The 26,197-nt window shown below is 41.5% G+C and overlaps 1 protein-coding gene across 4 annotated transcripts in view; it reads right to left on the reverse strand.

Annotated features, from left to right (window-relative positions):
- Positions 1 to 26,197, reverse strand: part of lhfpl2b (LHFPL tetraspan subfamily member 2b) — a 205,663-nt gene that overhangs the window by 74,407 nt on the left and 105,059 nt on the right. For 3 of the 4 annotated variants that reach the window (XM_063049316.1, XM_063049313.1, XM_063049315.1), the window contains one exon: positions 5,332 to 5,439. The gene's annotated coding sequence lies outside the window, so the exon portion shown is untranslated. Of the gene's footprint in view, positions 1 to 5,331; positions 5,440 to 8,178; positions 8,279 to 26,197 lie in introns of those variants that run through there. The other variant, XM_063049317.1, reaches the window with a different exon arrangement.

Here is a 26,197-nt window from a genome sequence, read left to right on the forward strand (position 1 = left end):
TCCCACAGGAGTTATTTTTTTCTCCAGCACAAGTTCTTAGTTGGATATCTGCAGGCTTCAGTTCAATATCTTTGAAATGCCATTCAAACGCATTTTGTGGAATGACTGAAGCAGACAAGCCAGTGTCCAATTTCTTTTTAATAAATATGATATTCTTTGTCCATATTGTTTGTCTACTGTTAGTTTTCACATTGTAAATCACAAAGCTATCCAGTCCTGAGTCACTTTCATCATTATTAGATTTCTGATCAACAGTATGCAGATTAGGGCTCTTTTTTGCAAGTTAATGTAACTTGACTTTTTATCTTTTTCTCTTCCCTGTGCAGTCTATCTATCAGGGTCTCAGTTGTGTTCCTTGATCCCACTGCACTTTGAACTTTCAAAATTTTCATGGCATTTCCCTGTCATCTGTTCACTCAAATATTAAGATCAACATTCAAGGAATCTACTTTCTGAAGCTTCACGAAGTCTCTTTAATTACTGCTCAAACAATGGACTCTGCTGGAGTCTCATAATTAACCAATAAGGAATGGTTTTGTGAAAAGCTCTATTAGCCAATCAGAGACTCTTTTTTTTAAGCTTCCCATTGCTGCCCTGCCTCTTGCTTCTCACGACCATCTGTAGAAGAATCTGCGGTTTCCAACTTGGTTTCAATAGTCACTTCAAAAACCCAGAAAACTAGAGTGAAAGTAATTCCAAGGAAGAATTTCCATGAGAAAGGCCAAGAACCTCTTGATGACCTTCATCTCACTACTGACAAGACACTTCAGGCAGATGAGGCTTGTCAGCCATAGCTGGCAGCTCATCTAGGAGGAGGAAAACCCTGATCTCAAACCTCTGCTGCCTTGCAACTATACCTGCTCATGGGGCAGGCTTTGGGAGTAAATCACAAGGAACAGTCAGAAGCTGGAGTCCCTAAGGCAGATCAGTGCCTACTGGCAACTCCTACAATGTCTGTCGTTCCTTGGGATTCACCAGCTGCATGGAGACAACAGCTTCTCTCCATACTGCACTGCTCTGCCTTGCGTATCATGTAGGCACAATACCCATGGTTGACCACGAGCAATGGAGAGTCTCAAAAACACATATTATATAAAGATTTGTGAATAGAACGCATGAACATTTAAGCTGGCTCTACCCATACAAAAAGATAGAGATCTTATGATAATATCTTCATAACAGGATTCAATACCTCTGTGACTTAATTAGGAATTGAGACTTCGTGGAAAGCAATGGGATTATATCATTACTAAAACGCTTCAAATTATGTTAATTATAGCACCTGGAACCTTCCCAACTTGTACTCTGAGTCATGTGATATAAAGTAATACTCCTGCAGTTAATCTTCCATTGGTTTAAAAACAAAGTACAAAGAATGAAGCCATAAATCGTTTCAATGGCCAAGTGTTTTTCTGCAAGAGTATGACAAAGGAAAATTCTCTTCTCGTGAGCTTAGAAATGTAGCACAGTAGATTGTCAGTGAGAGCCAATGTAAAAAAAATCATTCTTGGCACTCGAAAGCTAGTGGAAACATATTTGAATGGTCAGCACTTGAAAAGTACAGGATATGTTATTAAACATGGCAAGAGGAAATGGGTTCTAAAAGTTTCCATAATATCCGGCAGCACCTACAGCATTTACTTCCTGATCACTGAACCTATTCTGTACGTAACAGTTAGGTTTTCTTTATCACAGCAATCTAATTGGAAAAGATGACCAGCTGACAGAAAGGAAGGTCAGCTTCTCAAATCCTGTAGTACAAGCAAGTTTTATTTCCAGTGACACCAGTCTAGAATATTTCCCAGAGACAACTGCTCTCCAGGCTCTCTACTATTAAATACCATACCTGGCCAAAGGTTCTGCCTCCCATCAGCTCTTCCACAGCAATTAAATAGACTGACTGATCTCATTGTCATATGGCTCTGTGTGGCGGGAGTTACGAAGGCAATACAGAATGGTAGTCAGTGCCAATGAGTGTGTTATCATAGAGGAACCACCTCCAACAAGAGGTGACGGAAGAGCCTAGAGGATATCAGCTGTCTGTCAATACAAGAAGCAGGTGGCGTCAGTGCCCAGGAATTGGCACACTGGCTAGGGAGCAGCTGTTAGCCTCACAGCTCACTGCCTGGTGGCGACGTTCCTCACCACTCAGCCGACACCAGCCGCTTCACAATGTTTAGTCTGAGTTTTCAGACAAGATGAGTGGAGGAGAAGAGTTGGAGACAACAATATTAAAGAAAAAATATTGCAGCTGTGAGACGGGATGAGATTTTAGTGGAACAAAATGTTACTGGTTGAATTAATAATGTGAAGTTATCCTCTTCAATAGAAAACAGAGAAGCAGATTATTTTTGAAGCTGTGAGAGATAGACAGTGCTGCATTCAGTAGGACCACGTTGCTGTTGTACTCGACTCACCAAAAGCTAACGTGCAGGTGTAGCAAGCATTGAAGACAGACAGTAAGTTTGCCTTTATTACAAGGATATTTGCATAAATGAGTGGAGATATCTTGCTCCTGTTATTAATGGCTCCAACGGTGGCATCACGTCTAGAATACTGTGTACAGATTTGGTGTCTCCACCTTAGGATGAATAAACTTGCAAAAGAGGGAATTCGGTAATGGTTCAGCAGGTTGATTGCTGGGATGGAAGATGTGCTCCCAGACTAAGCAGACTGGGCCTCCACCATCTGGAGTTTAGGTGAATGAGGGATGATCTCATTGAAACACAAATATTTTAAAAGTGTAACAGGCTAGATACAGGGATAATGCTTCCCTGACTGATTTGTTTTATATTGCAGTATTAAAGGGTCAACTACTCAAATCTGACCACAAAATAATCTTCAGATGCTGGGGTCAAAGCAACACGCGCAACACGCTGGAGGAACTCAGCAGGTCGGGCAGCATCCGTGGAAACGAACAGTCAACGTTTCAGGCCGAGACCCTTCATCAGGACTGAAGAGGGAAGGGGCAGAGGCCCCATAAAGAAGGCGGGGAGAGGGTGGGAAGGAGAAGGCTGGTAGGTTCCAGGTGAAAAACCAGTAAGGGGAAAGATAAAGGGTTGGGGGAGGGGGTAGGCAGGAAAGGTGAAGAAGGTATAGGAGAAAGCACAATGGGTAGTATTCAAATCTGAGATGAGAACTTTCAGAATTACTGAATGTTTGGAATTTGGTCACTGATTAGATTCAAAAAGAGATCACTAGGGTTTTCCACATGAAGGAAATAAAGGAAAATCGAGACTGGAGGGAAATGTCATCAAGGAAGATCAGCCACTCTCCTCTCCTATCAGATTTCTTTTTCTTCAGCCCTTTACCCATTCAATCTACCGCCTTCCAGCTTCTCACTTCATCCCCTCCTCCATCCACCTACCTTCCCCCTCTCCTGGTCCCACCTATCATCTTCCAGTCTCCTGCTGCCCCCTTACCTTTCACTCCTGATGAAGGGTCTCAGCCCAAATATCGACTATTTATCCCTCTCCATTGATGCTGCCTGACCTGCTGAGTCCCTCCAGCATTTTGCATGTGTTGCTCTGCAAAAGATCAGCCAGGACCTCACAGAATGGTGATTCAGTCACAAGGCCTATTCTGCAGCTGGTTTTTATGCTTGCACACCAGCTTTGTCCTCATGACCTGGGTTAAGCAAACTTCTTTCTTTGAGGCAAAAAAAATGGGAATTGCTTGAAATACCCAGCGAGTTATGCAGTGCCCACGGAGAGGGAAAAAAAAAGAGTTGATATTTCATGTCAATGAGCAATCATCATGCTTTTTGATTTTCAAACCTGGACCTCTGCCAGGACAGGCTAGTGAAGACAGATCAGATCAGCATAATTCTTTAAATCGTCCTCTGAGACTTCCTCGGCAGAGCCACATTGCCGAGTCAAATCTTATAGAAATGAGCAGAATTCTGTTTACTTTGGGACTCATGTTTGTCAAACTAAAGTGTAAACTGCCAGTAAATCTCGTAGAATTAACCCTACTCAGCCCAAATGCTTTATGTTGATGTTTAGATTCCTCCAAAGCCTCATCCCTCCTTACTTTATTTTACCCTTCTATAGCATTCCTGCTGATTTCCTCTTAAATACATTCAAATAACCACCTTCATTACTCCACTTGGCAGCAAATTACAACCTAACACCCTCACTGGGTAAATGCGTTTACCCTCTGGATTCTATTGCATGTTTTCACAAGTAAAATGGTGGAGGCATTTTATGTTTAAGAAAAAACTATAGCAACACATTTATTAAAGAGCGAATACTAAATACAAAGTGCTGTAAAAATCCTTTACCTTCGCATCAGACCAGCCTCTTAAAGTGAACCCCAACCCAATGTCAGTGGTTGTGAATTCTGTATGTTTCCACCAATTACATTACCCAACACTATAATCACCTATCTGAATGGAAACTTATTTGCTACTTATGATTTTATTATTCTGCTTTGCAAATATTGAAATTATACCTCTAACTCTTGGTGCCTAGATTGCACAATATTTCATTGTAGGCACAACTCTCAGTCCTGGTAAGTCTATTTTCCCCCAATTTCACCAATGTCTCTGCACAAAATTGAGACTCTGTTTAATAGTAATTGTCCCAGCAGAGGTCCTTTGAACACCCCACTTCCCATCTTCCCCAGTGTATGCAATGACTTTTGACCCAAAGCAGAAAATGCTGGAAACATTCAGTAGTTCTGTCAGCATCTGTGGAAAGAGAAACAGTTAATGTTTCAGATCGGGATCATCAGAATTGGTTCTATCCATCTATTCACCAGCTTCTCTCTACTGAAAACCAATTCAATTTTCTCTTTCCCAGTTGTGATCAAGGGTCTCAGACCTGAAACATTCACTGTTTGCTTTTTCAAAAATGCTGCCCAACTTGCTGAATGTTTCCAGCATTTTCTGTATTTACTTTTGACCCCGAGAGCCCATTTTGTTGGCAGCTAGCGATTCATTCCATGACTTGGTCTCTAATCCACTCGCTAATGACTTTAGCTACATGTGCCTTAGAGACCTTTGAAAGATCTAATTACACACCACATCCACTTCACCACCTTATCTGTAATTTCTGTTGCAAATAATACAGAAAGGTAAGTGTAGGATTCCTTCTTTCCCATTGATAATGACATATAAAGAACTATATCCAAATTATATCAAGTTAATTTAACATTTTATGAGTAAGCCATAAGAGTTCAGTCAGAGTTATCCTACAGAACCTGGAACCTAGCCAGGTATTTTTGCCCTGTCTAAAATTAAGGGAGTAGATTTCAAATACCTTGTAGTTAATAAGTTTCATTTGAAATAATTTTGATTTAAGCATTTAAATGATAAGCATACAGCCATACCTCAGGAGGTTCACACAGTACAGACCACTGCAGTACACTGTTCCTCAGGGCAACCAGTTGCCATTAGAGTCTATAGGTCCACCGGGCTCAACTGATACGATGCTCAATCTGTTTGAAGCATAAACAGAGACAAATAATATCAGATCTTTATTCGGATGAAAGGCTACCAAGTAGAAATATTAACAGTTAATCTGCATGGAAATGCCACATATTTGCATTAATTTTAAAATAAAATCAAAGATGCCTTGGGATATTGCTTTCTTCTGACCTGCCTGGACTGGTTCAGATTTACCCCCTTAATATCCTTTAGACAAAATGATGTTCATCAAATGATTTTGCAAACTAAGCCCATGCTCATATTCCTTAACTCTGCACTAAAAGCTTCCTGCTTGCTCAAAAATGTAGCATCTACTTTGTATGTCGACTATATTCCCAATTCATGAAGTTTTTAAGTCTTGTCGAGCTGTTTCCCTTAACCTTGTGCAACACACTTATGCCAGCTTTACTCTTTACAGAATGTCTTCCTGATCCATATCAATGGAAGCTGAGCATTGACATATAATGAGTTTGTTTTTAAAAAGCATCCCTGACCAAGTAACGAGAGCGAGAGAGAAAGAGCGCATGAGAGAAAAAGAGAGCACGAGAGCGAGACAGACTAAACTTAAATGGAAAAGAATGTGTGGTTTAATACTGTAGAATTCAGTGATATCAAACGAGTTGGGACATGGGGGAATGATGATAGATAGCAACGCATTAAAGCAATTCACCGCATTAACCACCTGCACAACACAGCATTTTATGTACAACTTCAAAAGATATTCAATGTCTTTTTTTAAAAACGTGTTGCATGACTTCTGTTTGGGTATACTTTTCTAGAAGAATTCAGAATCTTTGCCACAATTATTCGTGGAACTAGTCAGTGTACGCAATCTACATGATTTTGACAGCATTCATATTTGAATGATATGGGAGTTAGTGCTCCTGCTAGGGCAATGATTAACCCAAACAAGAGAACCTCTAATTATCTCCAGAAGATTTTAGATAAAGACACACATAAGAGATTGTGGGATAAGGGTTTGGAATTGAAGACAATTTATTAAAACTAAATACAACTTACTGATCTGGATAGGAAATCAATAGTAGAAGACCACTCTATGGACATGGCCAGATATTCAAGTATTGACCAGTGGATTTGTGGTGCTCAACTATGCACTGCATCTACAAATGGCCTCGAAAGCCGAGAATGCAAGTCTGACAGTGAAACATAGTAAGCTGCATTGTCCTCTGGATGGAAGCAGAAAACTAAAACAGTAAGAAAATGTGCAAAATAGCAACACATAAAATTTAATGCTACAAATGCAAGCTAAGACCATAAGACATAGGAGCACAATTAGGCTATTCTGCCCATCGAATCTGCTCCACCATTCCAACATGGCTGATTTATTATCCCTCTCAACCCCATTCTCCTGCCTTCTCCCCATAACCTTTGATGCCCTGACTAAACAAAAACTCATCAACCTCCACCTTAAATGTACCCAATGACATGGGCTCCACAGCTGTCAGTGGCAATGAGTTCCACAGATTCACCTCCTCCAGCTAAATAAATTCCTTTTCATCTCTGTTGTAAATGGATGTCCCTCTATTCTGAGGCTGTACCATCTTGTTCTAGATTCCCCCACTATTGGAAACATCGTCTCCACATCCACTCTATCTAGGCCATTCAATATTTGACAGGGTTCAATGAGCTCCCCCCTCCCCCCATTCCTCAGTGAGCACAGGACCTGAGCCATCAAACACACCTCATACATTAACCCTTTCATTCCCAGAATCATTCTTGTGAACCTCCTCTGGACCCTCTCCAATTACAGCGCACCTGTTCTTAGATAAGGAGACCTAAGCCTCTCACAGTACTGCAGGTAAGGCCTGACTAATGCCTGATTAAAGCCTCAGGCTTAGTTTTATATTCTAGTCCTCTTGAAATGAATGTTAATGTTGCATTTGCCATCCTACCACTGCCAATCTTTTATCCATGCTAGTACCTCTCCTGTAATTCCATGGGCTCTCATCTTGCTAAGCAGTTTCATGTGAGGAACCTTGTCAAAGGCCTTCAGAAAATCCAAGTAAACAACATCTGCTGATTCTCCTTTGTCTGTCCTGCTTGTGATTTCCTCAAAAAATTCCCAAAGAATTCTAGCACTTTGTGAGTCAAAATAGCATAGATCTTAAAGAGAATGGTAATTTCCAAATGGTGAAAAGCTATTTTTTATTGTTTCTGTTTCTCTGCTAATATTTATATCTGTGGATTTCTAATGCTACTGTGAAACTGTAATTTCATTTGGGATTAATAAAGTATCTCTATAAGAAGCAGCACTCATAGAGACAAGTGCCATTGAAACTTAGAAAACCAACCAGCTATCTGGCAGATCACAAGGAAAATGAATGGGAAACCTAGTGGAGATAAAAGAGACTCCGAATGCTGGAATCTGGAGTAAAATGATGGAGGAACTCACTGGGTCAGGCAGTGTCTGTGGAGGAAAGTGGACAGGCAATGTTTCAGCTCAAAACGTTTCATCTCAATGAATGGGAAACACTGCCATTATCAAAGGATGAATAATGAGCCAACAGCTTAGGTCCTGACAGAGAAACTTTTAAGAAAGTTCAAAGTAGGAAAAGTACTGGAGTTACTTGACAAGAATACTTCAGCAGCACCACCCAGACCACCAATCATTAAGGATAATAAAGACAGCACATCACACAAAGACACTACTGCTAATACTGCATCAACCCTCACACCAGCCTAACTAAGAAAAACTATTGTAAATGGGTTCAAGTGCAGGAGCTCCTTACCTGACAGCACTGTGAAAATAGCTCCACTACCAATTGCAGCAGTTCAAGGCATGAGAATAGTCGGATGGACCGCATATGCTGCCCTTGACTGTGAAAGCCATGTCCAATGAATAACTAAACACAAATGAAACGCGTTTCTGAAAATGTGCTGAAAGCACTTTTATTGGGTGACTTTCTTTCCACAAATAGTACAAAGCTTCCTCAATGACCCTCGTGATAAATGCAGTAGAAATCAGGAAAGTTCTGGCCCCAATCTCTGGTGTTTGTTTTTTGTCAATTTCGCTAATCTTCAATTCTTCTCAGTGGGCGAGATAGTGAACAGTTGAACAGAACAGACCACACAGTTCAAGGTTAATTCTCTTGCCTGTGTTCAGTTAGCTGACATTGGCTGGAGAAGAAAGGAGACCACGGGGTGGCTATAATTAACCATAGTGACGCTGTCTTATGGAATGAGGAAAAAGAAGGAGTTCCTGACTGCTATTTAACAATTCTTGTTGCAGAGGGTAAACTGAATGAGAACAGAATTTGGCATCCTGCCAGACCACCATCAATTCTAGTCTTAGCTGGTTACCAGAAGGGAATTTACAATTGCCATAGATTTTCTCTCCCTGCCCATTGAAGAGGCCCTTACACATTCCCAACAGGAGAGCTGAGACAGGAAAACTCAGCCAAGTCATAATGTCAATCATGTATTCAAGATCCATACTTAAGGCATTGTTGATTGTGTTGGGAGGCATTCAGTAGAGAGACATGGATCGCTGGTGCAGCAACAGGAACAGGGTGGGTTGGCCCTTGTCAGCTAAGCTCCACAATTTGCTGTAGGTTATACTTGCACTCCATTTACCTTCCCATTCAGAATTGTTCTATCGATCGCTTTATTTTAATGTACATGATTGAGGGGAAAATGCTCAGGTTATAATAAAGGCATTTGCATTTGCGGATTGACAGAGAATGGGATATATACCAAATCAGTCACGAGGAGAAATCATGCCAATGAGAAAGTGTAGGCAATGTTTGCTGACTGCCTCCCCTTCATCATTTGGCTCTCTGCTCACTTCCTGAACCATAAGTATCTGAGACACCAATCATACCTCACTGTAGATGGGATGGAACACTCCATACTTAATGAAAAAACAGAAATTTTCTCTCAAAGTTCTGTAGATTTCTTGCTGTAGCTTCAAAGGATGTACTGTATTTTTTTCTGGAATTTCCACACATCTTGGAAAATCCCACCTAAATTGTAAAGTCTTAATATTCTCTTTCCTTGTTAGGAGCTTTACCAAATGAAACCTGGGCTCGATTGTAAAGGGATATTGTTGCTTCAGTTTTCTTATTAGTCATCCATTGCACAATTCCATGTTCCCCAACAGATGAATGCTTCCTAGCCATAGTTTAACTCATGTTAGGTGTTACATGTCTGCTTCACACATACATGTACAAATTTATTCCCCTGCTTGTGTACACCTTGAAATATTAAACAAAATGGGTGTAATTCAGCTTGCAGGGGATATGGGTGTTTCCGACAAGACTAGTTTATATTGCCTATTCAGCTGAGCGGTAAGATGAGCCATTTCTGAGGGAAGTGAAAATTCTGCTGTATTTCTGTGGATTTGGAGGTCAGATTGAGCAAGGGCATCAATTTTCACTTCCACAACACCATCTGTGAACCAAATCAAGAATCTGTTTTTTTTTATACTCACTATTAATGACAAATAAAAACATAATTGGATGGCAGGGTTATGGATGCCTATAGTCGTGGTGCAGTTCAATGGGACTAGGCAGTTTAAATGGTTTAGAACAGACTAGGATGGGCCAAAGGGCCTGTTTCTGTGCTGTACTTTTCTTTGACTGTATAATTGCTCAAATTCCAGCAGTCACAATGTAAATCTGATCTGTTGTATTCAGATCAGAGAAGCAGCAGAGTAGCACAATAATCGAGTGGTGACCTCACAGTTCCAGTGACCCAAGCTCAATTCTGACCCCATTGCTATCCCTGTGGAGTTTGCAGGTTCTCCATGGTCACATGGGATTCCTTCATGGATTCTGGTTTAGATTAGATTAGATTAGATTAGATTCAACTTTATTGGCATTGTGCCGAGTACAGATTCAAAGGCAATGAAATGCATTTAGCATCTGACCAGAAATGCAAAGAATAGTGTTATTTACAAAATAACTGCAAATAAAAAAAGTGCGACAGCACACAAATATAAAAGTACTGAGACAGTAGAATGCGGGTGCAATACTGCTTAGCGCTGTGAAGAGAGGTTCAGCAGTGTCACAGCCTCAGGGAAGAAGCTCTTCCTGTGCCTGCTGGTGCGGGAGTGGAGGCTCCTGTAGCCACATCCCAAAGACATACCGGCTGGTGGATAATTGGGCTCTGTAAATTCCTCCTAGTGTGCAGGCAAGTGGTAGAATCTGTCATAATCAAATCTGTAATCATTGACATATGTCATGAAATTTGTTGTTTTGTGGCAGCATTATAGTGCAAGACAAAAACAACAATAAACAGACCATCTAAAGGGGAAAAAGGTCAACATTTTCAGATGGGATCAACAGTGAATGGTGGTGAGAGGAGCAGGGTGGGGGCAGGAAAAGAAAGACCAATATACATGGTGGTGAGGGGACCAGGATTTGTGAAGGCGGGGGTGGGGGGGGGGTGGGGGTAAGAGATGATGACCAAGATTCATGATCGTGAGGGAAGATGCCTATCCAAAGATTCAAGCATTTTCCTTCTCAATTTTCATATTTTTCCATTTCCCCCAACTTCTGCACTTGCTGCCGAATTTTAAAAATGAGCATCTTTATTTATCCTTTTTTTTAAAAAAAAAGTGCATTTCATTTTGTAATTCTTTGAATAGGCATTTACCATTCTGCCCAGGATTTCTAATTCCCGGGTCCAGCCTCCAAACTGCTGGTTTTAATTCTGCTTTCACATTTCACACGATGTCAATTTATCAACACAGAGCCCTTTTTGTGGCATTTCTACAGCAGCTGTGGCCCTCACCACTACTGAAGAATAATTCTCCTTAGCTTTTACACTCCACAGTAACTTCATTACAAAGGACACCTGCCAGATTAAGATCAGCAGCTTTTCTTCACACTGAAGTTAACATACAATAGGGTAAAAAGGAGAAATCAAATGATTTAAAAGTGCTAGAAGACTGGAACATTTAGGTAATAAATCCTTTCAGACTTGGTTAAAAGGAAGGCTGTAAATATGAATGTTCTGCGAACACACTGCCTGGACGTCTCAATCAATCTCAAAGGAAAATCAAAACATTGAGCATTTGCTTATTGACAGGTCAGACTTTAGGCATGCTTGTGGATGAGCTAATATTCTCCAAATGTCAAAGTAAACTTACTATCGAAGTACGTATATGTCACATATACTATCCTGAGATGGAAAAGCAACCAATATGCAAACTGTGTAAATACAAAAAAGAAAAATAATAAATAATATTGAGAATAGTCCTTGAAGTTGAGTCCATAACTTGTTGAATCAGCTCAGTGTGGAGGTGAGTGAATTCTCCACGCTGGTTCCGGAGTCTGATGATTGATGGGTAATAACTGTTCCTGAACCTGGTGGTATAGGACCCAAGGCTCCTGTACTTACCTCCTTCCCAACAGCAGCAGTGAGGAGAGAGCATGGCCAGGTTGGGAGTGGCCCTTGATGATGGATGCTGCTTTCTTGTGGCAGCACTCCTTGTAAATGTGCTCACTGGTGGGGGGGGGGGGGGCTCTTCCTGTGATGGATTTTGCCATATGCACTACTTATTGTAGTGGGACAAGTAACAACTAGTTCCGAGCAAAACATTACAGACCTGAACTTAAAACAGATTTTTTTTTAAAATATTAAAAAGTCTTGATGATATTCAATCCAAACAAAAATGCTCCACATCACATTTGTGGAGACTGATCAATTTTAATAATCTTCCTCATTCATTTGCTTGGATAAAATGAATATATGGATGGGAGGGGTACAGAGGGCCATGTTCCCAGTGTGGATCAAGAGGACGAGGCAAAAACAACACACATCAAAGTTGCAGGTGAACGCAGCAGGCCAGGCAGCATCTCTAGGAAGAGGTACAGTTGACGTTTTGGGCCGAGACCCTTCGTCAGGACTAACTGAAAGAATAGCTACTAAGAGATTTGAAAGTGGGAGGGGGAAGTGGAGATCCAAAACGATAGGAGAAGACAGGAGCGGGAGGGATGGAGCCAAGAGCTGGACAATTGATTGGCAAAAGGGATATGAGAGGATCATGGGACAGGAGGCCTAGGGAGAAAGAAAAGGTGGGGGGGGGGGACCCAAAGGATGGGCAAGGGGTATAGTGAGAGGGACAGAGGGAGAAAAAAGAGAGAGAGAAAAAGAATGTGTGTATATAAATAAATAACGGATGGGGTACAAGGGGGAGGTGGGGCATTAGCGGAAGTTTGAGAAATCAATGTTCATGCCATCAGGTTGGAGGCTACCCAGATGGAATATAAGGTGTTGTTCCTCCAACCTGAGTGTGGCTTTGTTACTTGAATTTCCAGAATCTGCAGATTTCCTCGTTCCTAGGCAAGAACAGTTGGGCATGGACTAGATGGGCTGAAGGGCCTATGCTGCAGTGCTCTCTGACTATATTCTCACTCTCAGTAAGCTTTTTAAATAACACAACACCTGGTGGAACTCAAGCCAGCGCAATGGAAGTGTGTCACGCTGCTGTGGAGTGAAAGGTCGGGGTAAAAAGACTGAAATTATCTGTCCCAGTACTGCCACTTATGAAGTGCCCAGTGATGGGAGTTGCCTGAAAGCTGAAGGAAGACACTGAGACAAGGTAACTGAAGTCAACCAACCAATTATACAAAATTATTCTGTTGTTCTTGTGCTAGTGGCTGGGTTATTAAATAACCTATTAATATGAAGACCAAGAAGATCCTCAGCTGCTTTGGCATATACAATGGTGCATTTAACTATGAGCAACCACACTCTTTCATGTTAAGTCAAGCAAAGACAACTTTGTGAAGGGGAAAAGTTGTGTGGGAAGTCATGACAGCTGACAAAGTGTAGATAAAACCCCATCGTTCAAAAACAATGCACTATAACACTCGTTAGGGATTCTTTATTCTGAGCAAAATCAGATGGGTTTAAACACAGCATATATAAAACATTCCGACTCAGGATGTAAAACATACAGAGTAATTCTTCATGTATGTAAACCCATGGCTATCTTTCCTATACGTAGCACACATGAATTTGCTCTGCTGCAACTCTCCAATATGCATGCATGCACAGTTGCTTTAGGTCGCACTCCATGTGTAAAATGCAATCCATGTGTAAAATAAAGCTGATTCTTCATATACTCATGTGTGATGACCCACCATATATGACCACTGTGTATACACATTCACAAATTATATAGTGATGCATCATACACACATCCATGCAGAAATCCATTACAAACACAGCACTCTGAGATACTTCATGTATTTATTAACTCATTTAGAGTTGAGCAACACCCAATTGCACCTATCAGCCCCCATGTCTTTGCAATGTGGGAGGAAACCAGAGTACTTGGAGGAAGCAACACACACACAAATCGCTGGTGGAACGCAGCAGGCCAGGCAGCATCTATAGGAAGAGGTACAGTCGACGTTTCGGGCCGAGGCTCTTCGTCAGGACTAACTGAAAGAGGAGATAGGAGAAGACAGGAGGGGGAAGGATGAAGCTAAGAGCTGGAAAGTTGATTGGCAAAAGGGATACAAGGCTGGAGAAGGGAGAGGATCATGGGACGGGAGGCCTAGGGAGAAAGAAAGGGGGGGGGGGAGAGAACCAGAGGAAGATATAGTGAGAGGGACAGAGGGAGAAAAAAGAGAAAGGGGAAAAAATAAAATATAAATAAATAAGGGATGGGGTAAGAAGGATACTGCGTCCGGTGCTCCCGGTGCTGCCTTCTATATATTGGCAAGACCCGACGCAGACTGGGAGACCGTTTCACTGAACACCTACGCTCTGTCCACCAGAGAAAGCAAGATCTCCCAGTGGCCACACATTTTAATTCCACGTCCCATTCTGATATGTCCATCCACGGCCTCCTCTACTGTAAAGGTGAAGCCACACTCAGGTTGGAGGAACAACACCTTATATTCCGTCTGGGTAGCCTCCAACCTGATGGCATGAACATTGATTTCTCTAACTTCTGTTAGTGCCCCTCCTCCCCTTCTTACCCCATCCCTTATTTATTTATTCATTCCTTCCCCCCCCCCCGTCCCTCTCACTACATCTTCCTCTGGTTCTCCCCTCCCCCTCTCTTTCTCCCTAGGCCTCCCGTCCCATGATCCTCTCCCTTCTCCAGCCTCGTATTCCTTTTGCCAATCAACTTTCCAGCTCTTGGCTCCATCCCTCCCCCTCCTGTCTTCTCCTATCATTTCATATCTCCCCCTCCCACTTTCAAATCTCTTACTATCTCTTCTTTCAGTTAGTCCTGACGAAGGGTCTCGGCCCAAAACGTCGACTGTACCTCTTCCTATAGATGTTGCCTGGCCTGCTGCATTCCACCAGCATTTTGTGTGTGTTGCTTGAATTTCCAGCATCTGCAGATTTCCTCGTACTTGGAGGAAACCAGGAGAACATACAAACTACTTATAGGCAGCAATGGAATTAACTTGGGTGGCTGGTGCATTATACTATCTGCTATGCTGCCCCTCACTAATGTTCTTTCAAAGGCAAGAAATTATGTCAAAATTCACAGATTATTTCCTGAACTCTATTCAAAACAATTTCTATGCATTTTGGAAATAAGCTTAGAAAATGTAACAATATTTTCAAGATATTATCCATATCCCAATGAGTTGGTAATACACATTTCTGTTCACAAGAAGCTCCATGCATAGCTCATGTATAGCTATTCATCACCCACTGTGCTGGTGAGCCACATTAAATGACAGACTGTGCATTGTTTGACATAGCAAGCAGGCAGGCACAATATAGTTAGTATTCACTAATGAACCATTAATGTTAGTGCTTTAAGAACTATTGATTAATAACAGTACTACCCAATAAGTGAAGGAGTAATTGAGGATATAGATGTGACCAATTGTATTTTTGATTCTTAAGCAAAAGCTGATTCTTTGTGCCAATGGTTGGAGTTATGTTGTGGTAATCCACTAAACACTGTGTGCATTCATTTTTTTGATGGTTCAATAATTACAGAATTAACAGAGGAATACTTTCAACAATCTTAGAGAGCAAGAGTAATACAGCATAGAAAAGACCCTTCAGCCCATCTTGTTAATGCCAACCATAGTACCCACCAAGCTGGTCCCATATACCTCTAAACCCCAAATGTCATTGTATCTGCCTCAACAACTTCCTTTGGCACCTTGTTCCAGGCTTTCTCTCCTACACTCTGTGTTTTGTTCTCATTAGATTTAGCCAACTTGTTGCCTTTAAATCTGAATCTACTTTTGCAACAATTTGCAAGGTTGACCGTTGTAACTCCAGATGTCCTTTATAATCAATGGATTGCACTGATAAACTTCACAAAACTATAATACTTTAGGGCCAAGTGTGTTAAAGGTGCAGGAGCAGAATTCTGAATGGCATTTGTTAGCTTTAATAATATTTACAAACAATTCTGGAAGTTTGAAGTGGACCAGCTTGTATTCAAAGAGCAAGTTGCTGTTTCCCTCCATTCGAGACAAGATTTATAACATGCACTCAGGGGAGTCATTTACCCATGGGTCAAACCCTATATTTACCCTTTCTTTTCCAAATCCACTGGGCATTCTAGAATCAGAACGTGCCTCTTATTTGCCCAACAGTACTAGCTGCTTCCACTGGCAATTCACCTTGTGGTCTTGGATATCCCCACTTCTCTCCATGAGCTACAAGTTGCGACCATCTCTTTTATTGTCACTCGTGTCAAATTTGTTTTCCCAATTTCTTTTAGTATGGTTACCCCCTTTCCCAAGAAATCATGGGTGATTTTAGAGAATTTTACATGTGCCCCAGCAGTACATGTATATCAAGGAAATTACCCAAGACAGCCTATACAATTTCACCTCTGTTGAAGAACATAGATGAAAAAGCTGCAAGACAAATAAAAACAGCAGTGGTGTAGCTAGTACAGCTTCTGCCTCAGACTTCCAACAACCCAGGTCAATCCTGACCTCTGGTGCTGTCTCCGTGGAGTTTGCAAGCCCCCCCTGTGTTCACACATTTCCTCCAGGTATTGCAATTTCTCCCCAACTGACAAAAACTTATGGGTTAATTATCCATTATAAATTGCACCTGGTGTGCAGGTAAGAAGTAAAGTCTGGGGAGGACTGATGGTTAGCATGGTATTCATATAGAAATGTGTACTGTGTGGTCAGAGGCTCAGTAGGCCAAGGGGCTTGCTCCCAAGCTGCATTTCTCTGGGGTTCTATGAAAAGTGACTCATGGCCAAACTCGAAAAGTCTCATACACACAAAAAGCAGGAGGAACTCAGCAGGCCAGGCGGCATCTATGGAAGAGAGTAAACAGTCAACGTTTTGGGCAGAGACCCTTCATCAAGACTCAGCAAACCTCAAAACAGCACGTACTCTTAACCTGAAGGAACAGCTAACACGCTGACTGCTTATAAATGGAGCAAAAAAACATGGCATTACACTACAAACCTTTTCACAAAGCTGCCAATGTTTCTAAATTCATTGCAGTTCTATATATGAAACATCAAAAGGGAAAATTATCAATTATTCTAATTATACTTAACATGTTACAGTACATTTAATTTGCAGAATATAAGAATTTACATTTTACTACATCTGACCAAAGCCAAATTTCAAAACATAATGCTGTGTCCTACATTTTATTTCTTACAAATAACCTTGAAAGCATCCAGAATGATGTTCTGTGTCCTCTCTTGAACCAGCCCCAAAGTAGTGAGTGGTGCTTTGATAATCTTTCTTTTCAAATCCTTCTCTGGCCTTAGTCTCCTCCAGATATACAACCTTCAGATCTCCACACTTCCTATGACCCTGGCCTCTTGACCATCACCAGTTAATAGAATCTACATTCTTCAGGAGACAACCATTTAATTCATGGAGATTTTGCACTAAGTGCAGGATAGATAGGTGGTAGAAGGTCTTGTAAACTCTTGTGACCTGGACAGATATAGTACCTCAAACCAGGAGAACTTTGGACCAAGCCAACTAAGCTGCAAATCATTAAATACAATAGATTGTACAGATGCCTGAAACCTCGAGCAACACAAACCAAATGCTGGAGGACCTCAACAAGTCAGGCAGCATCTATGGAGGGGAATAAATAGTTGACACACTGGGCCAAGACCCTACATGAGGACCTGAGCAAGCCTCAGCTTAAATCTATATATGCATCTTAGATCATTCAGCATGCTTCTTATAGCAACTTCTCCCCCATTTGTAATGGAAACTGTAGATAAAAGCTTGTCACATTGTAATTACACCACCCCAGCAGCAGCAAGGTATGATCTCTGTTGCATGCTCACCCACTCCCAGTTTGCAACATAGAAAATCCAGCCTTGGTAGCTCACATCTCCACAAAGTATTTGAAATGTTGGATAAGCTTTCTGTAAAACTGTACACAAAATGCATGGTTTAAAATGGGCTCTAAATTGTGCTTGCAGACTGTCCAACTCTGCTATATTTTAATCCCACTTGTCTGAAGATTACAAATATTGAAAGATTTATAATTCGAGTAAACTGGTGCACAAATCCCAGACAGAATAAACAAAACCATTGACAAAAATACCATTGAAAAAAGGAAAATATGAGAATAAGGACTTTGCAAAGAACAAAGTTATATAATATTTATCAGATATCTACTCATGGAAATAATCATCCTGCAAACTAAGTTGACTTGACTAAGTCAGAACTATCCATATATTAATCAACCTTCAGAGACCACCACCCACTTAGAGGAAATATATCATCTAAAACCTGCTTAATGTTAAGCTTCACCAGATGTATCTGAAGGACCACCAAAGCTTGACAAGTGTGGTCTGTTTATACCCTAAGGTTTGAATGTCTTTCTATCCGATGATGTAACTAACACCCACTTGACATGTGAGCAACCAGAACACATTTGTTGAACTTTCCATAGCCATCCATACACCAATAGAAAAGGCATTTTAAAAAGGCAAAATATAGTCTTAATATTAAAATTAATTACCAGAAAGCTTGTATGAAAAATATATGAACTTAATGATCCTGAACATCTGACCTACTTTTCAAGGAAGAATATGATGGAATCGCTAACTAGCTGCATACCAGTGAAGGCTATTTTTCTGTACACTGTGGGAGAGGAATCTCCCAGCCTTTTTTGCCAAATGATATCTGCTGCCAATGATTCAGGCTCCATCAGTGCCCTTGACCACTGAGTAGTTGGAAGCCTCTGGCAGAGCGAGATCCTGGCAAGGATCAGAGTATCCAGCTCCATCTGGGATATTGGGGGGTGGGATGGGGCAGGGTGGAAAAGGTATTGTCCTTAAAGCCTGAAGTTAGCTGTGGCAGCAAAGAGGTTGGACTTTAGTCAGCACAGGTTCAACACCTCTGCGTGAAGATCAGTGAAGTCTCTGACCTTCCTCCTAACTTCCAGTTCAAGATTTACCCATGGGCTGTCACAATCATTTAGAATCAGATTTATTTTCTGTAAAATCTGTTGCTTTGTGACAACAGTACAATACAAAAACAAAAATCTATAACTTACAACAATAAGTGAGGAATACAAAGAAAAGGAATAACGTGATATTGTTGATGGGTCCATGGTCAGTTCAGAAATCTGATGGCAGAGGGGAAGAAACTGCTCTTTTGAGTGTGGGCCTTCAGGCTCCTGAATCTCATCCCTGATGGCAGTAATGAAAGGGGGCACATGTTGGATAGTGACCATCTTTAATGATGGATACTGCCTTCTTGAGGCACCACTGCTTGAAGATGTCCTCACTCTATGGCAGAAAGAATGGAGTGGGCTCAATATATCACCCTCAGCAGTCTCTTGCAATCCTGTACATTGGAACCTCCACAACAAGCTGTGATGCAACCAGTCAGAATGCTTTTCATCACACATCTGTAAAAATTTGCAAGAGTCTTTGGTGCCACACAAGAGCTCCTCAAACTCCTAACCATGTAGAGCCCCTGGTGTGCCTTCTTTGTGACTGCATCAATGTGTTGGGCCCAGGAACTTGAAAGTGCACACCCTTTCCAGCACTGACCCTTCATTGAGGTCCAGTGGGCATTCTACTGACTTACCATTCCTGAAGTCCATAATCAATTCCTTCATCTTGCTGATGTTGAGTGCGGGGTTGTTGCAGTGACACAACTCAAGCAGCCAATTTATCTTACTCCTGTAAACCTCATCATAGCCATCTGACATTCTACCAACAACAGTGGGGACATCGGCAAATTTATAAATGGCACTTGAGCTGTGCTTTGCCACACATGAATGAACGAAGAAAGAATTTAGCAGACAGCCAAGCCCATACCCATCAGGTGCACCTGTGTTGATAGTTGCCTCCTGAATAACATTGCAACTTGCATTGAATTATCCACTTAGGATTACTAAACACCAAGTCAGAACTTGATTTGAGAAACCTGTTGACTGAGGGGGTACTGGGTGCAGGAGGGGAGCAGGGAAGGGGAAAAAATGCCTTTAGGATTGTCTGCACTGATACTACCAATCTCCCATCCCCAAAGACCAGAACAGTGCGGGATTTGATGCAAGTAAATTCCACCAAAAGCCACTGGGAATTGGTCAGTCTTAGCAAGGCTTTGTTGGGTGATGAGCAATGTGCCCATTACCCTTGGACAAGAATCCAGCAAGAGGGGGTGGGCCGGGGGCAGGGGGATGAATTTTTCAATCAACAGATTTAAAATCAGACACATTTCTCTCTGTGCATCTGATGTAGTCAAATCTTTGTAACCAAGATCCAGGGCAAATTGTTAGCAAGAGCTCATGGGAAATTGAATATAATTCAAAGCACATTTTCACACAAACTACATCATTGCTCATGAAAGCCTCATGATAGATTATTGTACAGTACTTCCTAACACTGAATTAGTGTGTTTATTTACTCAAATGGATACAAGGCTGCAATTATTTACTGGGCAGAAAGTCAACAGTAAGCCTGCTCAAAGACAAATGTCAAATGTAATGTTAGGAAGTATTTAAAGATGATTCTTCATTTTTAATAAAACCTTTCACAACTTAAGGACATCCGAAAATTCATACGGCCCTGTTGAAAGTTCAAGACCCAAAACATCAGCTGTTTATTCTGCTCCATAGAGGTTGCCTGTGTGGGACTAGCTTGAAGTAGTTCCAATTCCTTCAAGGTTTGTACAGACTAGCAAAAGTCAATGGCCTAGAGATTCAGCTTCTTGCAGGCAGCCAGAGAACAAACAAACACACAATAGGCAGCTTAAGTGGTTCCGCACTGACTAGGTGGCTGCAGACCAGTCACGGAATCAGTTCAGTGTTGTGCCGATGGTTACAGGCCACATCTGCAGTCATTTCAGTGCTGAAGCACCTTGATCAAATCACCCACATAGTAAAAAAATGAAGTGAAGCAAGCAAAAAACACAAGGAACATGAACTGTGGTGTCCCCAGCTGTGGAGCACCTTCAGAGCTGAGATGTGTGAAGCCCATCCAGGAGCCCAGTGGCTGCAGGGCATCAGCTGCTCCCAAACCCAGCAACACGGGACCCAAGACTCCTGCACCTTCCGCCCACCAGCAGCAGCAAGAGACCGGTCAAATCCATGCAGATGGAGCCTGCTGGGGTCATCTACCGTATCTGGTGCTCCTGGTGAACCCTGACGCAGATCAGGAGACTGCTTTGCCTGGCACCTACATGCCATGCACCAGAAAAGTGGAATCTCCCAGTGGCCACCCACCTTTAATTCCATTTTCAATTCCTATTCCAACATGTCAATCCATGGCCTCCTCCACTGTTGCGATGAGGCTACAATTCAGAATAACTGTATTTAGAAGAGTATCTAGTAGTTTTGTGAGCAGTCTGCAAGATGATGCCGTTGATCACTGGCACCATTCTGCCAGGGGGAGAAAAAAAAAAATCAAAAAACAGAAAATAAAGTCTATTTCATTTATCACAGCAAGCTCGTAGAAGTGAAGTGAACTTTTTGTAGTTGAAGGAAAAGGAAAAAGGGCCTTCGTTGGGGTGTTTGCTGAAGTACTCAGTGGAATTGGCAGCACTGCAAAAAAGCCACATGGCTTTTACTTTTAAAGTCAGATTCTGTCAGGGTTCCACAATATCGTTATGTATAACCTGCCGACTGGTAACTGTCAGTGATAGTGTGTCCACATTACCCTTCATCTGGTGCCTGTAAATGTCATCATGCCGGTGAAACTAGTATGGTTACCCACTGCCAGAAACTTATCCGGTGCCCATCAATCAGCCTTCAGCCAACAAACAACACAAGCTCTCTGGCTCTCAGGTTACTGCTTCACGTCAATCCTCCCAGCAGAGTTTCTTTTCCACATCTGTTAATCAGATTGCTTTTAAGCCCACTGGAAAATTAAACCTATTTAGGTGCAGTGTCAAACTCTTAAGGCTAAACTCACCCATTTATGGTCAGCTTTGCAGTGCAGCATACTTCAAACCCTCATCTTTCTCCTTTGAGCTAGCCTTATGTGGGATTACTGCTTCTACACACACACACAAAAATCGCCAACAGGTTTATGGTCACTGACATATGCTGTGAAAATTCATCGTTTTGATGCAGGACAACAGTGTAAGACAAAAATATACTAGAAGGTAAAAGTTAAAAATTTGTGCAAAAAGAGAGCAAAAATATTGCTCATGGACTATTCAGCAATCTGACGGCAGAGGGGAAGAAGCAGTTCCCAAAACAATGAGGAATGAGCAAATTTGTGGCTGTGTTGACATACATCCACTGGAAGAAACAATAGAAGAATGGGACTCCGAGGAAGACTCAGCACCCTGCAGTGCACATTTATTTTTAAAATACTATGGCATTGGCCTGATTTTCTCTATTTAGCTTAAACACCAGGCTCTAGGGGTTTAAACTAGGCTAATGTAGAATGTTTTAATACATAAAAGCACACACAATTAGCATTACTACATCCTTCTAATTGCAGCATAATTGTAGAATTATAGAAAGAGCAAGGAAAGGGTAAAACAGTTATTAGCCAGGAAGAAAATACTCCAGTGGGTGGAGTCCTACCTCACACAAAGGAAAATGATTGTGGTTGTTGAAAGTTAATCATCGCAGTGCCAGAACATCCTGTAGGAGTTCCTTAAGAATTTAGCATGGGTCTAACCATCTTCAACTGTTTCATCAGTGATCTTTATATCATCAGGTCAGAAGCAAGGATGTTTAATTCAATTCCATTCGCAACTCCTCAGGAAATTACAATATCCTTGCCAACATGCAGCGAGACCAGAACAACATTCAGGCATAGACTGAGAAGTAACATACGCAAAACTCAAGTGCCAAACTTTGACCACTTCCAACTAAGGAGATCCTAGCCATAGACTCAGTAGCCACTTTATTGGTTACCTCTTGTACCTAGTAATGTGGCTATTAAATGCACATTTGCGAACTTCTGCTGTTGTAGCCCATCCATTAAGGTTCACTGTGTTATGTGTTCAGAGATGCGTTTCTGGTCGCCACTGTTCAAATGCTTGATTATTGAGTTACTGTCACCTTCCTGTCAGTTTGAACCAGCCTGGCCATTCTCCTCTGGCATCTCTCCCCCACAAGGCATTTTCCCCCACAGAACTGTCATTCATTGGACATTTTTTCCCACACCATTCTCTGCAACTCTAAAGACTGCTGTGTGTAAAAATCTCAGGATATCAGCAGTTGGAGATACTCAAACCACCCTGTCTGGCACCAACAACCATTCCACAGTCAAAATCTCTTAGATCACATTTCTTCCCCATTCTGATGTTTGGTCTGAACAACAACTGAACCTCTTGACCATGTCTGCATGCTTTTATGCAGAGAGTTGCTACCACGTTTGGCTGATTAGGTATTTGCATTAACGAGGTGTACAGGTACCTAAAAAGCAACCACTGAGAGGGTTTCAGATTTGCATTACCAATCTCATCAACTGTGCAAGTTCCCTACAATAAAAAAAACTCAACTGCACCAAGCACAGCTATAGTGCAACTACAAGAGCATGTCTAAGGGCAATTATTTGCAGTGAGTAACTCACATCACAACAGCTCAAAACATTTTGTCCATTTACAATCATGAGTCTAGGCTTACTGGAATACTGTCATTACCCGAATCAATACATCTGAGGTGGACAAGGACAGCAGGTGCACAAGATTATCACCACCAGTGTGCGCTCCACTAAGTAACTTGGAAAGCTCTTCTTCACTGAAGTGGGCTTTAAACCTCAGAATCAAGCAGTATGGGATGTCATCAAAGCAGGATTGCAGTAGTCCAAGATGTCTCATCCCATCTCCTAAAGGGAAATTGATGACCAGCAATGCTCAGATACTGGAAAACAGTCATGAAGATCAATGGTCAGGACAACGCAGCCCACCTGAGTGGCACCCCACCAACCACCCTAAATATTAATTCTGTCACTAGCACATAGTGGCTGTGGTGTGTACCATCTACAAATAATGCCACAATTACTTCCTGAGTATTCTAACAGCACCCCTCAAATCGGTGACCTCTATCCCAAGGTCAAGAGCGGTCATGCTTAGTGTGAGATACCTTCTGAACTTGGAAATAAATCACCATGTCTTCATAGTCACTGGTTTCAAATCCTAGACGTCACTACTCAAAAGCACTAGAAGATCTGCGAGTACTCAACAAGATGTCTTGCACCTTTTTTTCCCAAAGGCAATTAGTGACAGGCAATGCAAACAATGCCCAAATCCTTAACAATGAGGAAATAAATAAATAGACACCAGAAATCATCTGAAAAGTTGTCAAATGAATTCTTCTGATATTAATTGCCCGTGCAAGTTAAAGCTGTGACTGGCTAGTTCTCCATTACTTCAGAATTCCTAAGAAATTTCAATAATTTTAATAGCCTGCCTGCCTGCCACTCAGGTAAGGTTAACTCAAAGTTTGTCCTGAACATTTTTCTCAAATTTTTATCTCTACTTATTTGAATTTACACATGTTGTAAGTGGATCTTAAGGATTTGCTTTAGAAGGCAGTTGAAAATAATTAAATATTTGAGATAATTCATGTTAAACCTATTGCTAATTTCAAATGATGTCGGTGAGATAAAAACATTCCACCTTGTTGTAAAGAATTTCATTACATCTTAAATTTAACAGGTACAGACCATGCCCAGGTTTAAAAAAGCAGGTCCAATTTTGTCCTCGAGTCAGAAAGCACACATTTTCATATAGTACCCTTAACTCCACAGTTTTGCAATGGTATCAAAAACATAGAAGACTGGTTTTGAAGAAAAGAATTGATAAAAGAAGACTAGTTTCTTGATTGGCAAGGATGTCAAACGTTATGGGCAGAAGGCACGAGAATGGGTTGAGGGGGATAACCAATCAGCCATTATTGGATGGTGCAGCAGACTCAACAGGGCCAAATGGCCTAATTCTGCTCCCATGTTTGATGGTCTAAAAGACCTTGCAACTCCTACTGTAGGAAGGCTCAAGAAAGTGTTCCAAGATTTAGTGCCTGAATGTCAGGAATCATCAGGAAACAGTTAAACTTCTCAGGTTGGCAGGAATCTATGTTGAAGCTCCAAATATTCACAAGCTTATATCAGCGATTTGGCCGAGGGGACCAAATGTAACATTTCCAAGTTTGCTGATGACGCCAAACGAAATAGGAATGCAAGTGGTGATGAGAACGTAAAGATGCTTCAAGGAGTTGTAGACAAGCCAAGTAAGTGGTCCAAATGCGTGAGATGGAGCATCATGTAGAGAAATGCAAGTGCATCTACTTGGTAGGAAAAAATATATAAATACTGATAAGAATTTAAGATAGAGGAGCAAAATTAGATCATTCAGCCTATTGAGACTAACAGCAGCACTCCATCACAGCTGAGTTTTTCCCCAAACCTGTTCTATTGCCTTCTTTCTGAAACCTTAACTGGTGAGAGACAGGAAAATGTTAATGTTCAAAGGGATGAGGGCATCCTTGGGGCTGAGGTGAGGAGAAATTACTTCAACTAGGACGGTGAACTTTAAATCACAGAGAGATGTGGCAGTTCAGTCAATAAATGCATAGAGAACAGGGGGTAGATATATTTCTGGATGTAAAAGAATCAGAGGATGGGGCAGGAAAATGGTGTCGGGGTCAAAGAAAGGTTGAACGGCAGAGCAGGTAAACAGAGGTGAATCAATTACTCATGCTCCTATTTGTTACGGAATGTATTTCAAATCGGTGCTGAACAGCAAAAACAAACTTACATTGGCTCATCAGGTCCATGACAACGCCTATCAGAGCAGAACAACTGGATCAGTTCCAAACCCTGCCTTCTTAATTTCCTGTACCCTTTCAACTTATTTTCTCTCACACACCCTTCATCTCCTTTGATTCTTTTACCACTTAGCTAAACCAAAGAACAACCTACAGTCTCCACTGAACCTTCCAGCACATCTTTGAGTTGAAAGACATCAGAGTCTGTACAGGAAGCAACAAAAAATGTGCAAGAGGAAATCAGAGTGTCAGGTGATATCAGTGGGAGGAAATAAACCGTCCACATTTCGGGTTGAAGTCCTGCTTCAGTCCTGGCCCAATTTTTCTAAATGAAATTCAGTGAGCCGATTTTTTGAAGCCCAAAGTGACGGCAGCTTTGGCGGTCAACCACAAGTAATACAGCCACAACAACCTCACACCCATAAATTTTGCCTTGCTTGACCAAGATCAACCTCAAACTCCAGGAGTAAAATTGACAGAATTAAAGCAGCCAGTGCCACACAGCACATCTCATCTAGAAGAGCAGCAGGTACTTGCTATCATCTGACAAAACTTCAAATTCTCTTGCACTGACCAGCACTTTCCAAGCAAGATGACAGCAAAGAAATCACTGTCTAAATCGTGCAG

This window comes from Mobula hypostoma, chromosome 5, assembly GCF_963921235.1.
Source record: "Mobula hypostoma chromosome 5, sMobHyp1.1, whole genome shotgun sequence".
Taxonomy (NCBI): Eukaryota; Metazoa; Chordata; class Chondrichthyes; order Myliobatiformes; family Myliobatidae; genus Mobula; species Mobula hypostoma.